At 35.0% G+C, this 6,765-nt stretch overlaps 1 protein-coding gene across 5 annotated transcripts in view; it reads left to right on the top strand.

Moving 5' to 3' along the window:
* LOC108361209 (protein FAM102B) overlaps positions 1-6,765 on the top strand; it is a 61,453-nt gene that overhangs the window by 50,108 nt on the left and 4,580 nt on the right. The window lies entirely within an intron of this gene.

Genomic DNA, 6,765 nt, shown 5'->3' with positions numbered 1-6,765 from the left:
AATTTTAAAACTATTTAGGGGTTACCCTTGAATAACTCATAACTTTTATTGAAAGATCAGGATTTGTATGAAAGGAAAAAGCCGGTTTGTTCGATAAAATATCCGGTTTATTCGAAAAATCACATTTTTCAAAAATCAAAATTTCAAAAAAACGCTTATAGATATCTACATAGAAAACCGGTGGAAACTGCTTGGGAAAAATCGAGCCAATCACTCTAAGGCTAAAGCTGCCTTTACATGAGGCAAGCGATTTTTTGAATCACGATTTACACGAGCGATTTTTCTTAAGCAATGTTGAATCGCTTAAAAAAATTGCCGCATGTAAATCCAGCTTAACTCTTCTGTCGTTGTTTCAGTTGAGTAAATGTGTATGAAAGCACTTTAAAGGGTCTGCCGTTATACATACATATATACGATGGCATGAAAAAAATTTCCAACTCGGATTTTAGAAACCAGAGCGCACACATACAACAGCAGTTTAGGTTACTTCATATCTGCCGAAGTTCAGTTCCGCCTTCTAGATTTTCCCTTCGAAAGAATGGAATGGATTTAGGAACATTTTTGAGTTTTAAAGCACACAATGGCCAAACAAATTTATTCTCTACTTCCTTAGGTTTCTTTATGCTGCGCCATCCCTTTACTATTTTGCGGTTTTCGCAATTTAGCGACTTAGTTTTAATAGTTTTAAGCGTGTGCTCATGCATAGCATGAGTGCGCGCGTGTGTGTTCTGTGTGATGCTTATCTGCGGACTTGCTTGATTTATCGCCTCTTGTAAACTGTCACTTTGGCGTGGTTTAGCGCTAAACTCTATTTTACGTGATTTATTGAGTTGTAATCACTGTGAATTTATTTGAAAGCACTTCATACCCCCCTTTTCAATTTACGTTAAAATGGGCTGAAAAGAATTTTGTAATCTTGAACTGATTTGTGTTACAAAAACAAAGTTGAGTGACTAATATTTACGCAATACTTTAGGAATTCATACATTATGGTTTGAAAAGTGTCGTTCAGTCGGTTATGATAATTTTGTGTTATATGTAATTCAGCATTAGGCAGAGAGAGATTTAACGCTGTCCTTAGCTATTTATACAAAATAAGAGAAAACTTAAAAACGCTCAGCTTACCCATGAGAAAGCGTGAAGAGTTTTTTAATGCTTCTATACATTTTATATACTTAAACCAGAATCAAGACATATCTCGCAGAGGAAGTAACAGCTCTCTTTAATCGTCACTGATCTAGGGTATCAAGGTTGAACCCTCTTCTGTGGGGCATAGCTATTATTCATTCTAAAAAATGTATTGATTGTCAACAAAAAAATATATAGGAAAAGACTTTCATATTAAAAAAAAAAAAAAAAACTAGTTAGGTGCTAAATACTTTTTATTTTCGGATTTTTAATTTTTTTTTTTTCAAATCATAGTTTTACAGGTGATACTTTTTTGACAAAAAAAAAATAGAAAAGTGTACTAAACAAAGTTTGCTTTTTGTTTAAAAGTCTAAAAAAACTGAAAGACGGAACATATCAAAAATTTAATAAGCTAAAAATTGCTAGAAAAGTAGTACTATTTCTCAAAGTATTCTCGACTTTTCTCTCATTTAATACTCTTCAATTTTTCTGTCTATAAATCTTGAACTCTACGAAGGTGTTGAGGTCACCTTTTCGCTTTGTATCGATTAAAGCGAAATTATTGAGTATTGAATTTCCAAATCATTACAAGACATGCTCTGTGCTACTTTTCTTGTAGACTGCTAGATGTCTTAACCCTTTCAGTACAAGCCTCCCATATTGAACATACTTTTTTTGTGCTTAATACTCTTTTTTAGTAAATAAGAACTTTTTTAGTTAAAAGAACAGTTGTTTTTTTGAAAATTATATCATTATTTATCGCTTTTCTTTTATTGTACTTTCCTTATACAGTTGAACGTATTCTTTTGACTAAAATGAAAAGTGTCACAAAGGCCAATGGTGCACATATTACATATGTATTTAAAAAAAATTACTTTTTTCGGTGGAATTGAGATCCGATTTTTTTTAATATTGATATTTTTGAAATCATCGATGCCTTTGGAGAACCACCTAAATCGCCCGATCGGCCCGATTGTCTATCAAGTCAATGCCTGCAAATAAGAACATTGACAAAGAAAGAAAGTTACAAAACAAAAACCGTAAACTGTAAAATTTGAGTGCCGTGAAATAAGCATTTTGGCAATTGCTCGATGGGCGGTTTTGCAAAGGCATCGACGAAATATATTTCGCAAAAAAGTTAAAATAATTGAGCTCACTCCCCATTTTACAATCCTAGGGCAATACTGTATAATATAATGGACGCTGTATAAAATTTTTGATTGTAGTGGTGAAATCAACGACCCAAAATTAGCCGATATAAAAATTTGCAGATCAAAGGCTGATTTCTGGTCCTGAGAGGGTTAAGTTAGTTTTTTTTTGTTTGTTTTTTGTCTTGTTTTATTGGAATAAGGTTATTTTTTGTGTGTTGTCCTTATCTTTCCTCCAATTTTTTATTATACAAATTGCGTCCCTCAAGCAATCTCTCACAAACATAAACTCGCATTTACACTAAAACACCAACAATTTGAACCAAGTTTATTCATATTTGTAGCAATATTTATTTCTATTTACCATAAATCTAACTGTACATATACATATATACACAAAAGTTGATGCAACTTCTCTTTTTTTTTAATTTCTAATGGCAAATAATTATTGTAACCAAAAAATAGTACGCTTCTTATCGACTTTGGTTAAAATTGCTTTTCAATGTCAATAAAGCATACATATCTACAAATATACGAAATATCTATGCATATGTACATTTACTATAAATATGTGTGTGTCTTTTCTACTATTTTCCGCCGTTAATTTGCTTTCCGCTTCGTCCCAAAACTTAAACGATAAACCGCATTCCCGCCCAACGCATTCGTGATTTTGTTCAAACAACTGCGCTCCGCTTCAATTCAATAATTCGCTTTGCCAACACCCATCTCCAATAAACAGCACTGGCCGCAACTTTAGCGGTGTACCGCGTCGTCTACTCGACGGCAGTAATCGTCAAATCTCCTCAATTGCACTAGGCGCCTCAACATCGCCCTCGGCAGCAGCAGCAGCGGCGGCGGCGGCGGCGGCGGCGGCGACTTCGGCGGCGAACATCAGCTCTTCGCCCTGCGGTACACTCGGCAGCATTAACTCCACCCACTCGGCATCCTCGTCCAGCGGCAGTAGCAGCAGCGGCGCCGTCATCACCTTTCAGTGCGCCGGCGGCGGCCAATCGGGCATCGGCAGCAGCAGCGACACGGTAGACGGCATTGGCTATAGCGACGGCGGCGGTGGCCATCCCAACCAGTTGCTCGGTTCACCCAGCAATAATGGCATTGTTTGTGGAGTTGGTGGCGGTGGCGGTAGTGGTGCTAACAGTCCGCGCCTCGCTCCCAGCGCACTCACCTCTGCTTCCGCTACAACCGAGGCGATCAGTTCTTTGGCAGCCAGTCCTACGGACGCCTGCAGCATACGTTCAAATCCTTCGGCCGCATCGCTTTTGCTAACCACCGCCACGATGGCTGCGGCCGAAGCAGCAGCGGCGCAGATGGCGGCGAGCAACAACTCGGGTTTGAGCGCTTCCGGCGCGACACTCTCGCCGCTCGCGACTACCCAGATCATACGGCGGCCCAGCATTACAATGTGCGTTCGCTGGGTGACTTGAAAGCGAAGAGGCCTTCGTGCAGGGCTCTCTTTCTCTTGAAACAATTTTGTAGTTGATGTCCGCGATTGCTAAAATACTTTTTGTTTTTATGTTTCGAGTTCTAAGATTTTTGTAGCTTTGAAAACGATACGTTCTTTGCGTTTTTTTTTCGCTATCTTTTTTCTTCGGAGTATGCTTTGCAGTTGGTAATTATTTGCTAAGCTCGTGATGAACTTCTTCTGAGGAATGGATTTCTTGTTTCAGAATGCGTTGGCATTGCATTATTTTGTTTTTATTCCAGCACCTTTTGGCATGTGTGGTGAATTTTTATGTATTTTTTTTTTTCTTCTTTTGATGCTATGCGAACTTTGGAATGCGAATATTTTTAAGAATTGCAAAATTTTGCAATTTGTTGAACTATTTTTTACTCAGATATTTAAATTTTCTCCCCATTATTTAATCTTTTAAAACATGTTTTGTGAAAGCGGTTTTGAGCAAGATATATCAATAGGCAAAATAAGTAATTGCAACTTAATTTCTAATTTCTAGTTCTTGGAATGGAAGTTCGTATTTGATTTTATTGAAACTAACTATGACTAAGAAGGATAAGGAAATACTTTAGATGAATTAAATCCATACACTGTATGTCGCCTTTTTGCCATAAATAAATCAATGAAATCTTTAAAAATTATCATACATGGAACTCTACGGAAATAGTGTCCAGTAATGCTTGTGAGTTCTCGAAAGCAGTGCTAGATAGAACATCTCCAGTGTTCTCGGACACCAGTATTGGAACAATTATTGAACTTTAGAAAATTTAAGGGGTATTCGCTTTATTAGCAAAAAGCATCGAAAAACTCGAAAGCCCAAAAAAATTTGTCTGAACTGCAAACATTTTTAAGAAAAACATTTTAGAGCAAGGCGAATTCATATGAGGTGGTGTTACCAGAGCTGCTGATTTCAAGGCGAATTAATACTGATTGTCAATAGGATGTGTTTGTTGTATTTTTGTTTTGTTCTGATTGCCAATGGGAGTATAATTTGTTAGTGTAGTTTTTTTTTGTTTTTGGGCTGCCTCTACTTGACTTTTCCAGTTTTCGAGTTTATTTTCAAAATTTCAGAAAATCGTGTGTTACGTTGAGTTTTTTATGTAGGCATGCTCCTTGTCGAAATAATGCTTCTCCTTAGAAATGATCCAAGTACTTGTAATGAATGGGTTTAAATTTACATTTCGATCTATTTTTTTAGTGAACGCATTTTGATAAGATGTCTTAAAAATTTTAAAGAAATTAAACTGAAGTTTTAAAATTTTTTTTTTAGTCACATTCGTTTGCATATATTGTTAGCTTAGAGTGAAAAGTTTGCTAAGCCCATTTTTGCAAAATTTGCAGTAGAGAAAAAATTCTTATAGCCATTTTATTCAAGTAAGTATTTCGCAAAACTGTGAACACAACATTTCGCATATTTAACGCAAAGAAAAACTCACCACCAATCAGAAGTATTCGATTTTTATTAAAAAAATCTATCGTTTTGGCCTTATCGAATTTTCGAGACCTCTTTGCCTTTCCTGGAATTTAACGAGGAAAAATAAAACAAGTAACATAATCCTTTTCGAAACGATGTTTTTTTTTCTTTCTCTGCCTCTTAGTTTATCAAAATTTGACTTTTCATGAAAATGGGACTTAGCGACTTTTCACTCTAAGCTAGCGTATACTGTTTATATATTCAATCTTACTTTTTACTCTTTTTGTTTTCTTCGTTTTCTCTTTTTTATTTATTTTTTGTTCCATAAATTTATTTTTTTATTTAATTTACTTTTTAATGTTTTTACTTTTTTTTTGCAATTTTCGATTTGTTTAATCTAAATTTTTCTGTTATTATTTTTATTTTTTTAAATCGATTATAACTTTCTCCCGTTTTTTTTTTAGTTAAGTTTTCTTTTTATGTTAGTCATTCTCCATTTTCAATTTAGAAAGAACTTCTGTTACTTTTGCCCTTCGTGCGAGCACTCTATTTCGTTTTGCCTAAACGAAGTTTTTTAATACTCTACAGTGTGCTCGCAGTTTCGTTTTTATTTGCCCACTCCAGGCCTTACGTTGTTTTTTTTTTTTAAATATTTTTTAACCAAATTTCTAACAAAAAGCTACATTTCACTTTCTTACTAATTTCGTAAAATAATCAAACTAACCCAAAAAAAAAAATTCTCTCATCAAGTCTTGAAAAGTTCGTCCTTGTTTGGTCCTTGTTGAAAGTTTTTTCTGTTTGTTTTTTAGTTATATTTTATTATTACTGGTAAATTATTATAAAGTTTAAAGGTAAATAGTAATTGAATTCATTTCCACGTGGCAGTTTTCAAATAGCACAAGTTATTTGTCTCCTCAATGCCTATTGGAAACTCAGCATTAGACCAACTTTTCAAACTTAAATTCTGTGTTCATATGGAAAAGTAGCTTATGTCAAAAGGCTGGCTTTAGTATAAATCGGCATTCGCAGCATACGATTGCGAATGACTCACTGGCGCTAAGCCGTTGAACAACTTTTGGCAAATAAACGTGGAAAAAATAGTTCCGATACTAGCAAGTCAATATTCTTATTAAGTCTCATCAAAAAATTCCTTGCCGTTTAAAAAATAAAGGGATTGCCGCATTATACTAAAGCCAGCCTTTCGACATAAGCTACTTTTCCATACGAACACAGAATTATTTGTTGTAATTGTTTGCACTCTCTAGTGATGTCTCGCATTTTCAAGCTGAAATCATTCATTTGTTGTCGAATAAAATTTTCATTTTCATATTCAGCACTGACCACGATTCACCACACTCCAACTTGTCAACACACTTTTTGTCTTGTGTCACTCCACCAATCTTCCCACCTACATCACATTTGTAACTACAAAAAATTCATATGCTCGTAGTACCATTTTTTTTTTCGTAAACACGATTCTTTATTTATCTCAATTTTCTACTATCTACGCATAGTCTGTTTTCGTACTTACATACATAGTTTTCATAATTGCACACCTTTTTGTAGCCGTTTGCATAAGTAGTCCAAGTAGCTGATTAAGAAAA

The sequence above is a fragment of the Rhagoletis zephyria genome, unplaced genomic scaffold, assembly GCF_001687245.7.
Source record: "Rhagoletis zephyria isolate East Lansing unplaced genomic scaffold, Rhagoletis_zephyria_1.1 Rzeph_scaffold_00718, whole genome shotgun sequence".
Lineage (NCBI taxonomy): Eukaryota > Metazoa > Arthropoda > Insecta > Diptera > Tephritidae > Rhagoletis > Rhagoletis zephyria.
The sequence above is the reverse complement of the archived record's forward strand: the minus strand, read 5'-3'. Positions and strand labels throughout refer to the sequence as shown.